This window comes from Lactuca virosa, chromosome 8 (genome assembly GCF_052849685.1).
Source record: "Lactuca virosa cultivar CGN04683 chromosome 8, Lactuca_virosa_CGN04683_v6, whole genome shotgun sequence".
NCBI lineage: Eukaryota > Viridiplantae > Streptophyta > Magnoliopsida > Asterales > Asteraceae > Lactuca > Lactuca virosa.
Window position 1 is genome coordinate 130,349,325 of NC_136433.1, and position 9,405 is coordinate 130,358,729.

At 40.1% G+C, this 9,405-nt stretch overlaps 1 non-coding gene across 1 annotated transcript; it reads right to left on the reverse strand.

The window, feature by feature from the left end:
• Positions 1–299: 299 nt before the first annotated feature.
• Positions 300–405, reverse strand: LOC145135080 (small nucleolar RNA R71). The gene has a single exon (XR_013719559.1). It is a non-coding gene; the product is annotated as a small nucleolar RNA R71 (small nucleolar RNA).
• Between the last annotated feature and the right edge of the window lie 9,000 nt (positions 406–9,405).

Sequence of the window (9,405 nt, forward strand, 5' to 3'; positions counted from 1 at the left end):
TCCAGCAAAAATGAACTTTGAACTGAAAGGTCACATACTCGCCCAACTGAAGGACATCCCATTCTACGGGAAGGATCACGAAGACGCTTACAAGCATATCGACGAGGTCAACGACATAGCCAACTACTTCAACATTTCGAATGTGCCTCGTGAAACTGTTCTACTTCGGATGATACCAGTTACGTTTAAGGGAGCCGCGAAAGATTGGCTAAAGTCACTACATCCAGGATCCATCACGACATGGGCTAAGATGCGCAAAGAGTTTATTGATTAATTCTACCCTCCCTCAAAAGTTTCCAAGATATAGAAGGCGATTGCCAATTTTGAGCAAATGGGAGGAGATTCACTCTATGAAGCATGAGAAAGGTACAAGAGATTGCTGAGAAACTGCCCTCAAAATGACCTAAACATTCAACAAGAGGTTTCCATCTTCTTTGATGGAGTGAACGTTACAACTAGGCAGTTACTTGACTCACAAGGACCACTCACGAAGAAGGAACCTGCAGTGATAAAAGAGTTGATTGAAGAGTTCTCTAAGAATTCTAGAGAATATCATAACCCAAGACATGACTCAACTAAAGGAGTGGTGAATTCAGTTTCTGATGACATGTCAGCAATGATGGCTAAGTTAGAGAGCATGGATCGTAGGATGACAAAGATGGACCAATCCATCCACACCATCCGAGTGGGTTGTGACAATTGTAGCAGGCCTCACCTTACTAAGATTGTGACCTTGACAAGAACGGGAACCGGAAAGTCCAAGTTTGTTACTCGAGTGGCGATAGGTACGATGACGATTGGAGAAAACCTAAGAATGAATGGCTACCATATGAAGAATACAATAAGGCAAAGGAGGAAAATATAGGCAAAAGGCGAGAGCTTTTTATCAAAAGGAGGAACCGGTGCAAGAAAAGAAGACGGATTTTGAAGCTATGCTTTCACGATTTGCAGTTGCATCCGAAAAGAGACATGACAAATTCGATGCTGCCATAAGAGATCAATGGAATATGATGAAAGAGCACCAAGTGAAGATGAATGATCAATAAGCTCTACTTTGGAATCAGCAATCTTCGATCCTTAATATTGAAAAGCAACTCGGGCAACTTGCCAAGCAATTTAACGAAAGAACACCGGGTGGACTTCCTAGCGAAACCGAGAAAAACCCGAGAAGAGCACACATAAATATTGTGACGACTAGGAGCGGTAAAATAGCCACTCCTCTGACCCCGATCCCGAATGAAGATCCAAAAGTGGTGTAGGAAGTAGAGAAAGAAAACCCGAAATCGCAAAAAGACAACTCAACTCGACAAGTTCTAGAGAAGAGCTCGATGAGTTTTTCATCTTATGAAAAAATAACCCTCCCATCAAGATGTATCAACCTCAATTGTCATTCCCGAGCCTAGCTAGACAAGATAAATAGAATGAAGATTACAAAAAGTTCCTGCAGCACATCAAGGCCCTTCAAATCAACATTCCTTTCAAAGAGGTGGTTGCACAAATGCCCAAGTATGCCGAATTTTTGAAAGACTTTCTCACCAATAGAAAGAAGATGGATGAGGCATCTAAGGTGGTCTTAAATGAGAATTATTCTGCTGCAATGTTGAATAAATTTCCAAAGAAGATAGGTGACCCGGGTAGTTTGCTTTGCCATGTCAATTTGGGAATTTGGCTACAAGTTATGCATTGGCCGATTCGGGGGCTAGTGTAAATCGTATGCCTTATTCGTTCTTTAAGAAGTTGAACCTTCCGGAGCCGAGACCAATTCGAATGGCGAAGATCTATTGGTGAAAGTTGATAAATTCATGTTTCCTGCGGATTTCATAGTGTCAGATATGGAGGAAGACCATCAAGTGCCAATTATTCTTGGAAGAACCTTCTTAAACATCACTTGTGCCATAGTAGACATAAGAGAGTATAAACTTACCCTTCGGGTGGGAGAATATTCAATTACATTTGGAGTTGATCGAGCCATGAAGCATTCTCGATTTAGTGATGACACGGCCTTCTCGGTGGACATATTGGAAGAACTCTTGGAAAAGGAATTTGCGGAGTGGAAAGAAGAAAAAGCGAGTGAGTCAACCTTTATCTCAGAAGATGAGTTGATGCTGAAAAAGATCTAAAATATATAGAGAGATTACTCGAAGAAAGTGAATACGAAGAATTGATAAGAAATTCTAAAAAGTCAACTCGGCGAGTTTATGAGCATAACCCAGCGAGTTGGAACGAAAATACGCGATTTGACGGGGAAACTGACTGCAACTCTACGAGTTCTGTTGATGTACTCGACGTGTTCAATGTTCAGAGTACGAAATTAGAGCTCAAAACTTTGTCGGAACATTTGGAGTATGCATTTCTGGAAGAGGGTGATTAAAAACCTGTGATTATAGCTTCTGACCTTACACAAACCGAAAAAGAAGAGCTGGTGAAAGTTTTGAAGAAAAGGAAGAATGCCATCACGTGGAAGATTACCGATATAAAAGGGATTAGCCCTTCTTATTGCTCTCACAAGATCAACCTTGAATAAGGTGCGGAGCCGGTAGTGCAACATCAAAGGCAGTTAAACCCAAACAGGCAAGAGGTGTTCAAGAAAGAAGTTGTCAAGATCTTAGATGTCGAGATCATATACTCGATTTCTGATAGTGCATGGGTTAGTCTAGTTCAAGTGGTGCCAAAGAAAGGAGGGTTGACAGTCGTGACGAACAAGAAGAACAAGCTTATACCCACACGAACGGTAACTAGTTGGCTGGTGTGCATCGATTATCGAAAGCTAAACGATGCCACTTGAAAAGACCACTTCTCTCTTCCTTTTATTGATCAAATGCTTGAGCGATTGTCTGGCCATTGTTATTATTGTTTCTTAGATGGATTTTCAGATTATTTCCAGATTCCTATTGACCCTAATGATCAAGGCAAGACGACTTTCACTTGTCCAAGTGGAACATTTGCATATCGACGCATGCCTTTTGGGTTATGCAATGTGTCGACGACCTTTCAACGATGCATGACAACGATATTCCACAACATGGTGGAAAAGTTTAGGGAAGTACTTATGGATGATTTTTATGTATTTGGCTCTTCTTTTAATGATTGTCTTACTAACCTTAATTTGATGCTTGCTAGGTGCGAAAAGACCAACTTATTCTTAAATTGGGAAAAATGTCATTTCATGGTGAAGGAGGGCATAGTTTTAGGCCATAAAGTGTACAAATCGGGAATTGAGGTGGATCGGGCAAAGATCGACACTATTGCTAAATTACCCCCACCAACGAATGTGAAGGGCGTTAGGAGTTTCTTAGGTCACGGGGGTTTCTACCGCCGTTTTATTAAATATTTTTCTAAAAGAACTAGACCTTTGACTCAACTACTTTTGAAAGATGCAACTTTTAATTTTTCTAAAGAATGCTTATAAGCTTTTGAGATTTTGAAAGAAAAATTGACTAATTCCCCCATCATTATCACCCAGAATTGGAACTTACCTTTTGAAATAATGTGCGATGCAAATGACTTTGCCTTAGGAGTTGTACTTGATCAAAGGGTTGATAAGCACTTTCAACCCATCTATTATGCTAGTAAGACCTTAAACCCGGCCCAAGAAAATTACACCACTACTGAAAAGGAATTATTGGCCGTGTTTTATGCCTTTGACAAATTTCGCCCCTACCTTATTTTGTCCAAAACAACTGCTTTTACTGACGATTCTGCTATCAAGTATTTGTTTGCCAAGAAGGATGCGAAGCCTAGATTGATCTGATCGGTGCTTTTACTTCAAGAATTTGACATCGAGATCAAGGATAAGAAAGGGATGGAGAATGTAGCAGCTGACCAGTTATCTAGATTGGAAAATCCAGAACGGGACGAGATGGACAACAAGGGTATTGGGGATAGTTTTCCAGAAGAGTACCTGATGATGATAATGGGAAAGAACCATGGTATGCTGACATTGCAAACTTCTTGGCAGGAAACTTTCTTCAAAAAGGGATCACTCACCAGCAGAAGAAGAAGCTCTTTTCAGAAATCAAATATTATTTTGGGGATGAGCCCTATCTTTCTAGAAGTTGTGCAGATGGGATCATTTGAAGATGCGTTTTTGGAAAAGAGATTCATGAAATTCTAGAGCATTGCCACAATCGGCCGGCAGGAGGACATCATGGGATTGAATACATGGCCAAAAAGGTGTTTGTTGCAGGGTTTTATTGGCCAACAATCTTCAAAGATGCTGCCACCTTTGTAAAAGAGTGTGACTCCTATCAAAGATCGGGTAATATTTCTGCAAGGAATGAGATGCCAGAAAGGAGCATCCAAGTGTGTGAAGTGTTTGATGTATGGGGTGTAGATTTCATGGGATCATTCCCATCATCTAGAGGGCAAAAATACATACTTGTGGCGGTAGATTATGTATCCAAATGGGCAGAAGCGTAGGCATTACCAACCAACGATGCAAGGGTAGTTGTGAAATTTCTCAAAAGGCTCCTTTCTAGATTTGGAGTGCCAAAAGCACTAATAAGCGATAGGGGAACCCATTTTGCTAATGATCAACTAGCAAAGGTGTTACAAAAATATGGCGTACGCCATAGGTTTTTAACGCCATACCATCCACAAACAAATGGGCAAACCGAGATCACAAATAGGGCACTTAAGCGAATCTTGGAAAGATCGGTGAGTAGCAAAAGGAAAGATTGGGCGGATAAACTCGATGAAGCGTTATGGGAATTCCGGAATGCATTCAAGACACCCATTGGAACCACACCCTATAGGTTAGTTTATGGTAAGAACGGTCATCTACCGGTGGAACTTGAGCATAAGGCTTATTGGGCCTTAAAAACATGCAATTTCGTGCCAAGTGAGTTGCATGCTAATCGAATCTTGCAAATGAATGCCTTAGAGGAATTGAGAAACGAGTCATACACTAACTCGTTGATCTATAAGGACAAGACAAAAATGTGGCATGATGAAAGGTTGAAAGGGAATAAAGAATTTGAAGCTGGCCAGAAAGTTCTTTTATACAATTCAAGGCTAAAGCTTTTTCCGGGAAAATTACGCACTCGATGGTCCGGTCCTTTTAAGATTAAGCATGTATATCCATATGGGGTGATTGAGCTATGGAACGAGGATGGGTCAAGTTTCAAGGTCAATGGGCATAGGGTTAAGTGATATGAAGAAGGAATGCCAAGCGAAGAAAGGATTGCAGAAGGATTGGATTTGGAGAAAGTCGCTACAACGTAGAGCGGGAAGGAGTCCAGCTCAAGACTCCCCAAAAAGAAGCGCTTGTGGGAGGCAACCCGTTGTTTGAGTTTGCTTTCTTGTTCCTTTTCTTTTCTTTTCAATTTTAATCTTTTATATCCTTTATTTTTAGTATTTTGTTAGGATTTTCACTCTTAGTCTTCTCATAATTTCTAAAATGTTTCTTGAGGAAAAATAAGGTTTGAGTGTGGGGTATGGTAAAATTTTTGTGAGAAAAACAATTTTTTTTTATCAGAGCCTTAAACTTGGCGATTTCCATTCGTGTACTCGACGAGTTCAAATGACTTTTCACGATTTTTGGGTCAGAACCATCTCTACTCGACGAGTTTGGGGTCCCCAACTCGACGAGTAGACATTTATTACCGAAAATAAAAAAAATGTTTTTAAACTCATTGAATAAGTGTTTTTAATCCTAAAAAGCAAAATCGGCAGTTTCTTTCACCCACAACCCAATACTCGCCGTGTTCTTCCTTCAAGTGCAACAATCTTCAACTTTTCTTGGTTTTCACTCGATTTCTTTACAAAGGTAAGATCTTTTGCACTCAATTCTGTTAAAGTTTCGATTTTTATAAGCATTTACGTTTGAATTAGTTGACAGAACCCTAATTTTGAACTTAGCATAAACTCTAGGGTTTCAATTTTGAGCAAATTAGGGTGTTTAAAGTTTATATGGTCGAATTGTTTCAAATCAGAAAAGAAATTTCGAAGTCTTCGTCGAACTCGACGAGTTGTTCATACAACTCGACGAGTTGATTTTCCAGAAAGCCCAGTTTCGACTAAAAATTTATTTTTAACATCCTTTGTTGTTTGTTTGGTCTCCTTTGCTGTTTGTTTTGTAGAAAAAAATGAGGAGGGGTAACAGAGGGCAACCAATTCCAAGAAACCAAGGGGTTTTCCCTTGGTTTAATTTCCCTCAAGTGGTGTCCAAGAAAACTATGGTTGAATGGAAAAAGAAGCTAGAAACATTGAAAAAGAAAGAGTTTTACATAGCCAATGAAGTAGATTGGACATGGTTGGAACAATAGGGTGCGGGTTACATGTGATGCGTGGAGAAGGTTATTTCAGATTCAAGAACCAGTTTATAGAGAATTGTGCTTGGAGTTTTATGCAACAGTCCAATTTCGGGGGGGGGGGGGGGTGACGATTACTATAACACACAAGCTTTGACTTTTTGTCTTGGTGGAGGGTATCGGGAATGTAGCATCGCCAAGTTGGCTTGGAGAATGGGTTTATATGATCAACCCGAGGTCATGACTGAAGCATTTGGTGAATTTCTTGATAGTTGTCACAAGGTATTTCCGGACGGGGTAAACGGGCCTAATTGGTGGACAACAATTGCAAACGGGGTTTACATTCCATCGGTAGCACAGGAAGGAAGTATCCAGTCACCGGCCCACCGACTCCTCCATAGATTTATCTCGAGCACCATCAACATGAGAAAAGATGATGATAAATTACCAAGTCTTGATGTCTTTTATTTATGGTGCATCATCATGCTAAACACTTTCTACAATATTCCTTATTGTTTGGCGAAGTAGTTAGTGGAGGGAGGAGTCAAGGATCAAAAAACGTCAAGAATTTGTGGAGGAATGATGGTGACTAAGTTGGCGAGGTCGTATGGGATATTCGAAAGAGGGGCCGAAAACTATTTGACTGTGATGCAAACGCCCCCGTTTAGTCCTCTTCTTTACAAAAAGAGCACGGATTGTGGTGGACTATGGTGGACGACACTTTGCTATTCCCGATGTTGTTGAGGTGGTGGCACCGGAGGAACCGAGTAGGAGAGGTCATCTATAAGAGGACCCACGAGGTTATTCTCATGGAAGATGAACTACCCATAGACCCATACAACATAGCCTTGAGAGAATACCAAGATGATATAGGCTGTGGTGTAAACCACCTCAATACGAACATGGAGCATATGATGAGTCACATGCATATTTAACCTCCTGATACTCAATATCCTTACATTCGAAGTTGGGATGATCGTTGGAGGGCGAGACAAGGTGGTGCGGGAGGAAGTGGAACCGGAAGAGGATATGTTGGGTCAAAAATATGGTTTATACTTTACTTTTCTAGGCATTAATAGTTTTTTGGTCGTGTAATATATTTTTGCAGTTGTATTTACGACCCAATGGGTGTTTACGGCCGTAAACCCATTTACGGCAGTAAACCCATTTATGGCCCATATTCCCCAAGTATATATATAGGTGTTAGGTGGTTGAGGAGGGATTGATGAACAAAAAAGGAGTGTACGGCATAGAGAGAAGAGAGGAGTTTTAATGTGTGTAAGTGTGTGAATTTAGTGTAAGGGAACTTCATTCTAATCAAATCATTAAAGATTCATCATCTTCTTCTTCTCCTTCTCTTCTATTTGATCTGACATCATCCAATTGATTGGGATTCCGCACCATCAATTGGATCTGATTGATACACAAGCAGATTAGGGACTTACAATTGGTATCAGAGCTTGGATTGTATCAGTCAATTTTGTCAGATCTGGAGCTTATTTGATGTTATTTTGGAAGGATTCTTGCGTTTTTGGATAGATCTTGGCAAATTAAGGGGGGTTTGTTTTTCGCGTTTTTCATAAAAACGGGTTTTTGATCGAGTTTTGGAGCAAAAAGGGGCAAAAAACGATGTTTTTGGTCATAACCAGCGAGGGTGTGGCGGCGTGTACGGCCAGCAGCTAGGGTTTCCGAGGAGTTTATGGCCGGAGTTTGCGGTCCGAGATTACGGCCCTCGGAGTTTACGGCTCGCACGTGTACGCCTCGGTTTACGGTCCTCGCACGTGTACGGTCCGAGTTTGCGGTCCTCGGAGTTTGCGGTCCAGCAGCGTTTACGGTTCGCACCTCGCCTCGTTCAGCAGCCTCGGTCTCGCGCCTCGCACCTCGTCCTCATAAGCAGAAGCTTCGTCCTCGCATCAGCTTCGCATTAAAAAAGAGGAAATCGCATTGGAGGTGCCGGGGATCGAACCTGGGTATATTGTTTCCTCAACAACACGCTTTACCAACTCAGCTAGGCTACCTGTTGATACTCCCCTCCCGATTTTAATTCAAAAATCCTCCTTCTCGCTTCTAGTTTCGCAAATTTGTCACTTTTAACCCCAAATTTCAATTTCTTTCATTTTTAAATTACATTTTCAACCAAAAATTTTAGTTTTTAAATTTTGACTTTTATTTTTGACTTTTTACTTAAAATTTAGCTTTTCGGTTTGACTTTCAAGTTTGACCTTTGACTTTAAACTTTGACTTTCTCGTTTAACCTTCAAAATTTCAAATTTAGATTTTAAGTTTGACTTTTTAAGTTTGACTTTTAAGGTTGACTTTTGAGTTTTTAGTCAAAGAATTAAAAAAAAATGAGTTCCGAATCCATTCCGGTAAATGAAGTTTCATGTACTCCAGCTTGTGAAACTGGGATTAAATTTCTTCGGGAACAAATTGATTTATTAAAAAGAGAAGTTGAGGACCTGAGATATGAAGGATACCAACTCAGGAAAGGACAGAAACCCCTAAAGGCCCAGTTAGAAACAAAAATAAAGGACTTTAGGAGACTTCAGGAAGACTACAGTATCAAATGTGTACATTATGATTATATCAAGAGACAGAAAGCTGAGTTAATTACTGAGCTTGATACATTAAAAGGGGAATTTGAAACTGTAAATTTTGATTTTAAAAGGTTTGATGTATCAAGCGAAGTAGTTGCGAACATGATAGACCATTGTTTGCAATTTAAAAATATCCAGCAAAAGGGTTTAGGATACGATAAAGTGCCTCCTCCTTTCAATCATACTTATCAGTATCACCCTGTGTCTAAAGAGGAGATTGTCAACGAACCATTCATGGTTTATGGCAAACCAGCTGGTTTTGTTTCAGGAGGCATTATTAATGTTGAAAATACTAATGTTTCTACTTCCCATGCAGATCAATCCTTAAATCAATCAAAGCAAGAAGTTGTAGGATATGTTTCTGAAAATAAAAATGTTTCTGAACCTGCTGTTTCTGTTTCAAATGATAACTCTTTTGTTTTCGATGTTAAAATCAATGATACATCTTATGATGCTTCTGCTCCGGATCATGTTGAGTTAAATTTTTTTGACATATTTGATGATTTGTTTGAAAATACTGATGTTCCTGTTCTAGCACATCTACTTCATGTGCAGGT